General features: G+C 47.8%; 1 protein-coding gene across 1 annotated transcript in view; it reads left to right on the top strand.

Annotated features, from left to right (window-relative positions):
• The first annotated feature begins 2243 nt into the window (after positions 1–2243).
• Positions 2244–12136, top strand: part of LOC106813953 (carbohydrate sulfotransferase 11-like) — a 28643-nt gene continuing 18750 nt past the window's right edge. Inside the window, exons 1-2 of the mRNA XM_014818202.1 lie at positions 2244–2248; positions 7209–7212. The gene's annotated coding sequence lies outside the window, so the exon portion shown is untranslated. The remainder of the gene's footprint in view (positions 2249–7208; positions 7213–12136) is intronic.

Genomic DNA, 12136 nt, shown 5'->3' with positions numbered 1-12136 from the left:
TACATACATACATACATACCACACACACAGCACACACACACACACACACACACACACACACACACACACACACCACACACACAACACACACACACACACTTACATACAAACGTACGTACGTGCCTGCGTCGTGCGTGCGTGCGTGCGTACGTACGTAACGCACGGCTCGCACGCACGCGCATACACACAGACGCACACACACGCATACACACGCGCGCACACACCGCCGCGGCGCACACACCACACACACACACATACACACACGCGCGCGCGCACGCACACGCACACCGCACGCACGCACGCACGACGCACAGCACGCAACGCACACACTGTGACTCGTGAGAAACTTCAAACGCGAGCAGCGCGCGCTTACTTACTCCAATATGTATCGATTGCTCAAGGTTGTCTTCGTTTCTTCGCCAGGTGACTGCGGCTTCGGCGCATGGACGGCGTGGGAGCCGTGCTCGGTCTCGTGCGGCGGGGCTTCAGCGTACGGACCCGCAGCGTCACCGCACCGGCGGCGAACGTGGCATGTGCGACCAGCCAACAGCACAGACGCATCGCCTGCAACGTAACCCGTGTGGTACGTACTACGCACTACTACTACTGCTGATGATACGGCTGTTGCCTGCTGCGCGCTACTGCTGCTGCTAACCTACTGCTGATGATAGGCTGTTGCTGTGCTGCTGCTACTGCTGGCTGCTACTACTGCGCACGGCTACTACTGCTGCTGGCTACTGTGCATGCTGCTGCTACTACTGTCTGTTGTGCTGCTGCTACTGCTGCTGCTATACTGCTGCTACTACTGCTGCTACTGGTGCTGCTATACTGACGCACACACACGCATACACACGCGCGCACACACGCCCGCGCGCACACACACACACACACATACACACGCGCGCGCGCGCACGCACACGCACACCGCACGCACGCACGCACGCACGCACGCACGCACGCACACACGCACACACTGTGACTCGTGAGAAACTTCAACGGCGAGCAGCGCGCGCATACTTACTCACTATGTATCGATTGCTCAAGGTTGCTTCGTTTCTTCGCCAGGTGACTGCGGCTTCGGCGCATGGACGGCGTGGGAGCCGTGCTCGGTCTCGTGTGGCGGTGGCTTCAGCGTACGGACCCGTAGCGTCACCGCACCGGCGGCGAACGGTGGCATGTGCGACCAGCCGACAGCACAGACCATCGCCTGCAACGTAACCCCGTGTGGTACGTACTACGCACTACTGCTACTGCTGATGATACGGCTGTTGCTGCTGCTGCTACTGCTGCTGCTACTACTGCTGCTACTACTGCTGCTACTGGTGCTGCTACTACTGCTGCTGTTGCTGCTGCTGCTACTGCTGCTGCTACTACTGCTGCTACTACTGCTGCTGCTACTGCTGCTGCTACTACTGCTGCTACTACTGCTGCTGCTACTGGTGCTGCTGCTGCTAATACTGCTGTTGCTGCTGCTGCTACTGCTGCTGCTACTACTGCTGCTACTACTGCTGCTACTGGTGCTGCTTCGGAAAGAGAAAGAGGAGATTGAGAGAAAGACAGAGCACGAAACAGGGAGAAAGAGGGGAAGAGAGAGAAACAATTAGAGAGAGCGCGAGAGTGAGAACCACACACAGGCATATAGAGAGTGAAAGAGAGAGCGCGCAAGAGAGCGAGAGAGAGAAACTCAACCCCGGGAAAGAGCAGAGGTTGAAGAGGAGAGAGCAGATGAGAGAGAGAGTGAGGAGAGAGAGAGAGAAAGCGAGAGAGAAAGATAGAAATAGGGAGAGAAGGAGAGAGAGAGAGGCGGCCTTCCGCATAGCACTTGCTCAACGCAAGCAGTACACACACACACACACAACACACACACTCACCACACACAACCACACAACACACACACACACAACACACACACACACACCACCACAGCGACATGTGAAACCTTTCTGCTTTCTGTTATGTTGGCGATCAACTGCCCACCAGGGCAAGATCCTGGTATGCGTGTGCAACAAAACTGTCCGTTGACAACTCGATGACATCGGCAAACGACAGATGCATGCTCGGTCGGCGGTGACGCCTGTCAACGGACATGCGTGTGCCAGATGGAGCAGTAAGTATGGATGTGACTAGCATTAAGCACCCCGTTTCACGATTTTGTTTCTTTTCAGCTTTGTCCTTCTTCGTGGTCCCACCTGCTTCTGATTTTCCTTCTCACCTTCTGCCTACATAAGCTTCTCATTCGCTCCTGCTCGTTGTTTCCTCAGGTGAGTTCATCGTCATCCATCCATCATCATTTCATCCATCATATCATATCATTATCTTATTTCTGTTCTATTTTTGAAGGTGAAGGTGGAGGTGGGGCGGTGAGGCTATGTGACGTAACGTGAGGTAAGGGATTACCTTGAGCGAATATCACACAGCGAGACAGAACATCACAGCGAATGAAACCCCAACTTGTACACGTACCATTAATGCGGAATAATATTATTTGTTAATACTCGCGCCAATAAATAAGGAATACTCTCTCGGCGTGTGTAACTTAGCTCTGCTCTTTCTCATGACAGCGCCTATAGGTTTTCGGCGGCTTGACGACAGCGATGCGTGCCCATCTCGGAGGGCCTTAACTAGCCGTGAGTGCGGAGTTGGCAAGCCAGCGGGAAACACCGCCAGCGCTCGACGCAGCCGTGCTTGCGATCGACCGCTCCCACAGCGCACGTGACTGCAAGAAGGACTGCCTCAATGGTGAGCGTGTGCAGTCGGAACGCACGTGTGCGTGTACGGCACGCTCGTGTGCGCGCACGGACATACATTTCTGGGCTGTTTATATATCTGTTCATATGCTGTCATTATCTGTCTGTATATCTGTCTTATAACTTTCTGTCTATACATCTGTTATATCTGTCTTATATCTGTTTATAACTTTTTCTGTTTATATCTAGTTGTAATCTGTCTATATTGTCTTCTTCTTTCTTTATCTATCTATTATATCTGTTTTCTGATATCGTGTCTTCCTTTTGTTCATATTTATGTCTTATAATTTTCTCTGTCTTATATCTTGTCTCAGTATCTGTACTCTCGAGATCTGTCTTCTATCTGTCTCTATGACGTTCTCTGTCTTATATCTGTCTTATATCTGTCTCATAACTTCTCGTCTCAGCAGTGCATCGGCGGTATATTCACGTGTAACGGAGGGCCCTCAGCACTGCCCCCCACATCACAACTGTCTGTGGGCGAGACTTGGATGCCTGTAGTACATGCGTAACGCACTGTGGCCTGGGACCAAATCATACACGACGCAGAGACGGTGAGGTGGGCGGTCGCCGGCCGACAGCACGGAGGCTCTAGAGTGCTGAGCGGCCAGGTCTATGTCCGAGGAGCCATGAACGTCGGCCGTGCGGGGGTAGGTGGCGCTAAATTTTTGTTTAGCAGATGCAGTGTTTCCATGCCTCCTTGGTGATATAAATAGTATATTATAAATAATAACAATAATCTAATAATATCAGTATATATATGGCTATGTATATGATATTTATATACGGTATATATATATAATCACACTATTATGTGTGGATGTAGCTATATCTGTAATGCCTGTAAAATTTTAAATGCTAGTATTCCTTCCGTGCCGCAGTTGCATTCCGTAAGGACCTCCTGTAACGCTTCATCGTACAGTACTGCCAAAGCCGTAAGCATATGTCGCTCCGCCGCTTTCAAGCTCGGGTTTATTTCTTCTGAACTACTCACTTTGCGACATTATTACATATATATTATTGTATTTATTATATATATTATATTTAATATTACATATTTATTATATTCTATAGTATATACTATATTATATTATATATATATTCTCATATATATTAGTATACATAAGTTTGATATACGATGTAGACAATGCTATATATAATACGGTCTTTCCAGAAGTGCACGTGACAGGAAGAGGATTTGGTTCGGCGATTCGGCACCGCCACACTGTCTACCACTGCGGAAAAACTATGTTTGAATCCCAAGCCCACCTCGCGGCTGCTTGCGTGGCCGGATGCGGAGTGTCCAGCCAGGCAACGACTAGAGTGCGGCCTGATGCCCACATTGCACTGAGAAAGCAGTAGACCGCGGTGCGGCTGCATCTGACAGGCTAGACGGAATTCGCGATGAGCGTGAGCAAACGGTTAGTCTAAAGAGTAAAGTTGCGGATACATAGCACTCTCACATCACACACACCGCACGCAACGCAAGACACCAACGCACTGCGCACACTCACGCGTACGCGGCGCACACAGCAAGCCATTAACGCGCGCACAACACAACACACACACAACACGCACACAATCGGCGCGCGCGGCGCACACACGCACACATACAGCACCACACACGACGCCGCACGACGCCACACAACAAGCACACACACACGTCGCGCGCACACGCAACACGGCACACGCCACACGCGACACGCGACGCACCACGCACACGCGCGCACAACACGCGCGCGCACCCGGCACGTACACCGCGCAGCGCCCACACGACCGACACACACGCAACGCCGCGCACACGCACACGCACACACATCACAACCGCACACAACACCACGCACACACACACACACGCACACACAACCACACCACACACACACACGCACACACACACACACAAACACGCACACACGCAACACACACACACACACACACGCACCGACACACACACGCAGCAACACACACACACACACACACCAACACGCACACACACACACACCACACGCACACATCACACACCACAACAACACCACACGCCACGACACACACAACACACACACGCCACACACGACGCACAGACACACACACACACACATTGTAATACCTCAAACGATCGTTATGATCACAACCACAAAATGCACAACACTGACACACACACCACACACATCACACACACACGCACACACACACACACACACATACGCACACACACGACACACAACACACACAACACACACACACACACACAACACACCACACACACAACCACACAACAACACCACACACACAACACACACAACACCAACACACCACACAACCACACACACAACCTACACACACACACACACACACACACACGACAACACACACAACAGCACACACACACACTACACACACACACACTCACACACACACACACACCACACACCACACACACACACACACACACACACATTACGACACACACACACACACACACCACACACACACACACACACCACCACACACACACACACACACACACACACACACCACACACACACCACACACACACACACCCCACACACCACACACGCACGCACACGACCACAACACACCACACACACACACAACACACACACAACACAACACACCACACACACACACACACACAACACACACACAACACACACACACACACACAACACACACAGCACACAGGCACAAACTAACGACCACACACAACACACACACACACACACACACACACACAACACACACACACACACACACACACACACACACAAGCTTCTTTTCGTCCCTTGCTTACTCACTACGGCGTGTTGTTTTCGTCCTCACAGGCCCACGATAAGTATAATATTATAAGATATGAGATACCGAACGCTACAAGATATAAATATAACAATATAGATATGCGATAGTAAAATACAAGTATAAGTGATAAAATATAAGATATGAGATATAAGATATAGAGATAGGAGAACAAGGATACCGTTTATTTCATCGCCTTTCAATTCGATCCGGCAAGCAACCTCAGACGCTGGATCTCGGAGACGGGTGGCTCCTCCACTGCATCCAGCGTTTCGCTGGGACCAAGAAAGCTGTAAATCCGCCATCTTGTGACGTCACGAGCATGCCCAGAGCGGAATCGACTACCTATCGCCGGAATTCTGTCGCGCGTCTGCTACGCGATAGGTGGGTGCTTGCGGGCGTGGCGACGGCATGCGGCCACAGGACACACCACACACACACAATACACACACACACACACCACACACCCACACATTACGACACCACAGCACACACACACAACCACACCATACACAACACAGCACACACAGCACACCAAGGTGAATTTTACGCGTGCGCCGGTGTTTTCACAATCGTTTCGCAGGTGGCGCTATCATCGCGCAGTTGTGGCTAGGTCCCCACTCCCACCCGGGCTGTGATACACGGGGTAAGCTGCTACCACCCTCCCCCAATCCACCCATTAGTGTGATACACGGGGTAAGCTGCTACCACCCTCCCCCAATCCACAAAATCTGCGAAGTACATAATAAAGGTTACATAGTAAACGTTTTTTTTAGTAAAAAAAGGTAATATATATGGTTGTCGACAAACATCGGGTGATTTCGGAGAGTCTAGACTAATATGTCACACAGTTGAAAAACTGACCGTGGCGCCACCTACCGGTCGTAATATTCCTAACACTTACCGCTCTTTCGCACCGACAGTTGAGCCGCCGACGTGCCGTCTCTCTAGCAACGTACGCAACGTCACCGACGGCAACGGCTGCTACGCCATCGACGTCAACGTGACGTCATGCATCGGATCTTGCCCATCTAGCGAGACTACGCTCTTCTTCGACCTTCTCAATCGACAGACGGAGAAGGACTGCTCGTGCTGCATGGGAGTGAAGGAGTGGGCGGAGATGCTCTTGTATTGTACAGATGGCAGCACGAGGACGGTGCAGTACGAGAAGATACTCAGCTGCGGTTGCGAGACTGTGGATTGTTTCGGTGAGTAGATGGAAAGAGGAAAGGGAGTGAGCATAGGCGCCAAGAACTGTTTACTTGTTACCGTTTCTACTGTCTTGTATTTCATGGCGGAAGGGTACGCCACTCAAAACGTGATGGGTCATTGCCAACTGTTGCGTAGAGATTTATTATATTCATGAAAATTATATTCCAGCATGTATCAGAAACCAATGTATTGCGTTATATACGCTACTGACTGACTGATTGATTGATTAATTAATTAATTAATTAATTAATTTATTTGTTCATTTATTCATTGATTGGTTGATTGATTGGTTGGTTGGTTGGTTAGTTGGTTGATTGGTTGGTTGATTGGTTAATTGTTTGAATGATTGGTTGATTGATTGGTTGATTGATTAAATGAGTGATTGATTGATAGGATGGAGATAGAAAGAGATGAGAATCTAGAACCTTCAGATAGTTCTGTTTAGTTCCTTCACTTCTTCATAATACGTGTATATCCGTTACTATTTCAGCTAATGTGGCCAGAAGACGATGAGAACCCCGATTATGTCATACTGTCATGGAATACGTCAGAGATGTGATGCATATCGACCCAAGGACCATACAACGGAAAACGAGCTCAGATATATTTTCTTCATCCCCGTACGTCCCACCCCTCCCCCGTCCCACGTTTCACCTCTCGCTGCCTCATTCGTCAATAGTCTCCTTCTCCACTGCATTGCGAAACCCGCTCCCTTTCTCTCTTCTTTTCACTCAAACCCTCTTCCCTTCCGTCTGAGTGGGCTAGTATGTTCTACTAGCCTTGTATAAAGCTCTGCCGCAATCAAAAATTAAAAAAAAAAGCAGAGTTTAGTTTAGTTACACGTTTAACAAGCCATGTAGGTGAGAGAGCACTGCAAGCAACCGTGATCGTATGTTATACGACATTTCGCGAGACTAACCTTTGGGCTGGCCCGTTTTTATTTCATTTCTGTATTACAGTGATGAGTTGTTATTAATTTTATTAATTGAAGTACATTAGTATATTAACTACTCTACTAAAGTATGCGGTATATTATTACACTAGCGATGATGCATCTTATTTGCTAAATTGATATACCTGACGAAATGCTTATACGTGAAACGGATTCTATCGATATATATTTCGGGTGCTTGAAGTGTAGGCTATATATATACGGATCATTAATAACATGGACTGGCATGTTTGTGTCGCCCCAGTGTCATGCGGTGTCGTCACGACAGTAATGACATCCGGCTTCCACTGAGAATAATATGGGATATGTTCACCTGAGATCGGAGATGGAACACCCGCACCCCACCACCCGTATAGTGGGATACCTGTTGGAACAATAATTGACTTCGATTTTTTGTAACTGCATGTATTCGTCCACGCCTACTCGCATCTGCCTTACATGGCTTGTTACATTTTTACATCATGTGTATGCACGGACAGAAAGGTTTGGTCGGATTCCGGCACCGCACACTGTCTCACCTGCGAAACTATGTTTGATCCCAACCCACCTGCGTGCTTGCCCGTGGCCGGATGCGAGTGTCCAGCAGGCACGATAGAGGGCGCTGATGGCACATGCATGGAGCCAGTAGACGCGTGCGGCTGCATTGACGCTAACGGAATTCCGCGTGAGGTGAGCGAAACGGTAGTCTAAGAGTAAAGTCTGCGGATACATATGCACTTACACACACACACGCACGCAAACGCACGCACACACACTCGCGGTGTTGTTTCGTCCTCACGCACAGATAAGATATAATATATAAGATATGAGATACAAGATACAAGATATAAAATATAAGATATGAGATACAAGATACAAGATATTAGATACAAGATATAAGATATGCGATATAAGATACAAGACATAAGATATAAAATATAATATATAAGATATGAGATATATATTATATAAGATATAAGATGTAAGATATAAAATATAAGATATGCGATATAAAATACAAGATATAAGATATAAAATATAAGATATGAGATATGAGATATAAGATATAAGATAGGAGAACAAGATACAGTTTTATTTATCGCTTTCAATTCATCCGCGCAGAGCAACGAGACGTGGATCTCGGAGACCGGCTGCTCCTCCTGCATATGCGTCGCTGGCCAAGAAAGCTGTAATCCGCCATCTTGTGACGTCACGAGCTGCCCGAGCGGATACGAACTCACCTACCCGCCAGGGGAATGCTGCCCCGTCTGCTCGCCGATAGGTGGGTGCTTGCGGCGTGGCGACGGCATGGCGCCACAGACACACACACACACACACACACACACACACACACACACACACACACACACATACACACACACATACACACACGCACATGGTGGCATCTACCCGAAGAACACGCTCTGTCAGTACACTTTCTTCGGTAAGTGGTTTAATCAACTATATTGTACACACGCGCAAACGCACACACGCTGCGAGAAGGAGAGAGAGAGAAGGCGAGCCTTCCGCGCTATCATGCACTTGCTCACGCAAGCAGGTACACACACACACACACACACACACACACACACACACACACACACACACACACACACACACACACACACACCACATGCGTATAACATGGTGAAACTTTTCTGCTTTCTGTAGTTGGCGATCAATGCCCACCAGGCAAGATCCTGGATGCGTGTGCCAACCAAAACTGTCCGTTGACAACTGATGACATCGGCAACACGACAGAATGCATTGCCTCGGTCGGCGTGTGTGTCAACGGATGCGTGTGCCCAGATGGCGCGGTAAGTACGATGTGACAGCCATAAGCACCCCCGTTTCACGATTTTGTTTTCTTCAGCTTTGTCCTTCTTCGTGTTCCACCTGCTTTCATCGTTTTCCTTCTCCACCTTCTGCCTAGATAAGCTTCTCATTCGCCTCCTGCTCATTGTTTCCTCGGTGATTCATCGTCATCATCATCATCATCATCATCATCATCATCATCATCATTATCTTCATCTTCTTCTTTTTTGAAGTGAGGTGAGGTGGGGTGAGGCTATGTGAGGTAACGTGAGGTAAGGGATTACCTTGGCAATAATCAACAGGAGACCAGAATCACAGCGAATGAAACCCCACGGACACGTACCATTAATGCGGAATAATATTATTTGTTAATACACACGCACAATAAATAAAGGAAACTCTCTCGCGTGTGATAACTAGCCTCTGCTTCTTTCTCATGCACGCGCTTATAGGTTCTGCGGCTTGACGACAGCGCATGCGTGCCCATCTCGGAGGCCTACTGCCCGTGGAGTGCGGAGTTGGAAGCAGCGGGAACACCGCAGCCGCTCGACGCAGCCGGCCTGCCGATCGACCGCTTCCCGCCAGGCACCGTGCTGAAGAAGGACTGCCTCAACTGGTGAGCGTGTGCAGTCGGCGACGTGTGCGTGTACGCGCACGCTCGTGTGCGCGCACGGACATACATCTTCTTCTGTCTTATATCTGTCTCATATCTGTCTTTTATCTGTCTTATATCTGTCTTATAACTTTTCTGTCTTATATCTGTTTATATCTGTCTTATATCTGTCTTATAACTTTTCTGTCTTATATCTGTTTATATCTGTCTTATATCTGTCTTCTTCTGTCTTATATCTATCTTATATGGTCGTGCGTGGTCGCGCGTGTTGTGTGAACTATCCGTGTTCTAAGAGTAAGGAGGCGGCTGGCGTTGGGCGTGGTGTACTAGCACACGATTGAATTCAAGAATTCAATCTCTGATGGCCTTCGCGTGTCCGCATCCTCTCGACTATACCCTGTTGTAACAGCTGCGCCGCCACGAAGTTTTGTTTGAGGTCGGTCAGATTCTCCTCAGCAGCCGAGCTTGTCTGTGCTGCTCACCATTCGTCTTGTGGCTTCCAACAATTCTGCTGTGTGGTGATGCCTGAGCTCAGGCTGAACGATCTGTCTTGCTGTCCGCAGTATCAGGTAAAACACGATGGCAACACTCGTCGTGATCGGCCTTGCCGCGAGTAAAAGCACTCGTAGCAAGCTAGTCGCGGAAGCAGACGCATCCACACCCTATGCTCGTTACACCCACCTACTCAGCATAGTATACTCCAAACCTACTCCAATATGTCACTAACACATACTACAATAGTACAAACACCTACTACCATCAGTACTAACTAACACTATACCATAGATAACACCTACTAGCATGTACTAACACCTACTACAATAGACTCAACACCTACTACCATATGTACGTTTACTAACACCTATACTAACCATCGACTAACACCTACTAGCATAGTCTATAACATCTATAACATAGTCACTCAACACCTAACTCTACATATACTACACCTACTCCATAGTAACTACACCTACCTACATAGTACGGTACTAACACCCTACTCCATAGACTAACACCTCTAACTAGCATAGTACCAACACTACTGCACTGTGGTATAACACCTACTACCATAGTACTAACACCTCTACCAATAGTAATGAACGACCTACAACATATAACGTACTAAACACCTACTACATAGAACTAACTCCCTACTACATAGTACTAACACCCTTACCTACCATGGTAACTCCAACACCTATAGCATATAGTACTTAACCACCTCATACTACCCATAGTACTCAACACCCACTACCATAGTACTAACACCTACTATATATACAACCACTGCTACTAACCGATAGTACTACACCGTACTAACCATACGCACTCGAACACCCCTTACTTTGCTACATACGTACTAACTACCAAGTAATATCTGCCATAGTACTAACCACCCTACTTACATAGTCTAAACCTACTACGCCTACTACCAAGTACTAACACCTACTACATACGTACTAAACCCCTACTACCATAGTATATAACATCTTACCTACATGTACTAACCACCTGCACCATAGTACAACACCTACACATAGTACTTTAACACCTACTACATATACTAACACCGTACTAATACGTACTTACTAACCACCTTATCTACATAGAACTAACACCCTACTAGCATAGTACCTCCATACACCTACTACCATGGACTGAATACACCTACTAGCATAGTACTAACACCGCAACCTACCATAGACTACTAAACCTGTACTAGCTATAAGTACAACCCTACTACCCCATAGAATACCACACCTACTGCAATAGTACTATACAGTTTACTACCGATAGTACTCTAACCACACTCATAGTACTTAACACCTACTACATACGTACGTACACCTCCTTACTACTACACTACTAACAACTTACTATATACACACTACTACCATGGACTAACACCTATACCATAGTACTAAACACCTACTCACCATCGGACACACACCTAACTAGCATAGCGTACTAACATCCTACTACCATAAGATTTAACACCTACTA

Source organism: Priapulus caudatus, unplaced genomic scaffold (assembly GCF_000485595.1).
Source record: "Priapulus caudatus unplaced genomic scaffold, Priapulus_caudatus-5.0.1 Scaffold848, whole genome shotgun sequence".
Lineage (NCBI taxonomy): Eukaryota > Metazoa > Priapulida > Priapulimorpha > Priapulimorphida > Priapulidae > Priapulus > Priapulus caudatus.
The sequence above is the reverse complement of the archived record's forward strand: the minus strand, read 5'-3'. Positions and strand labels throughout refer to the sequence as shown.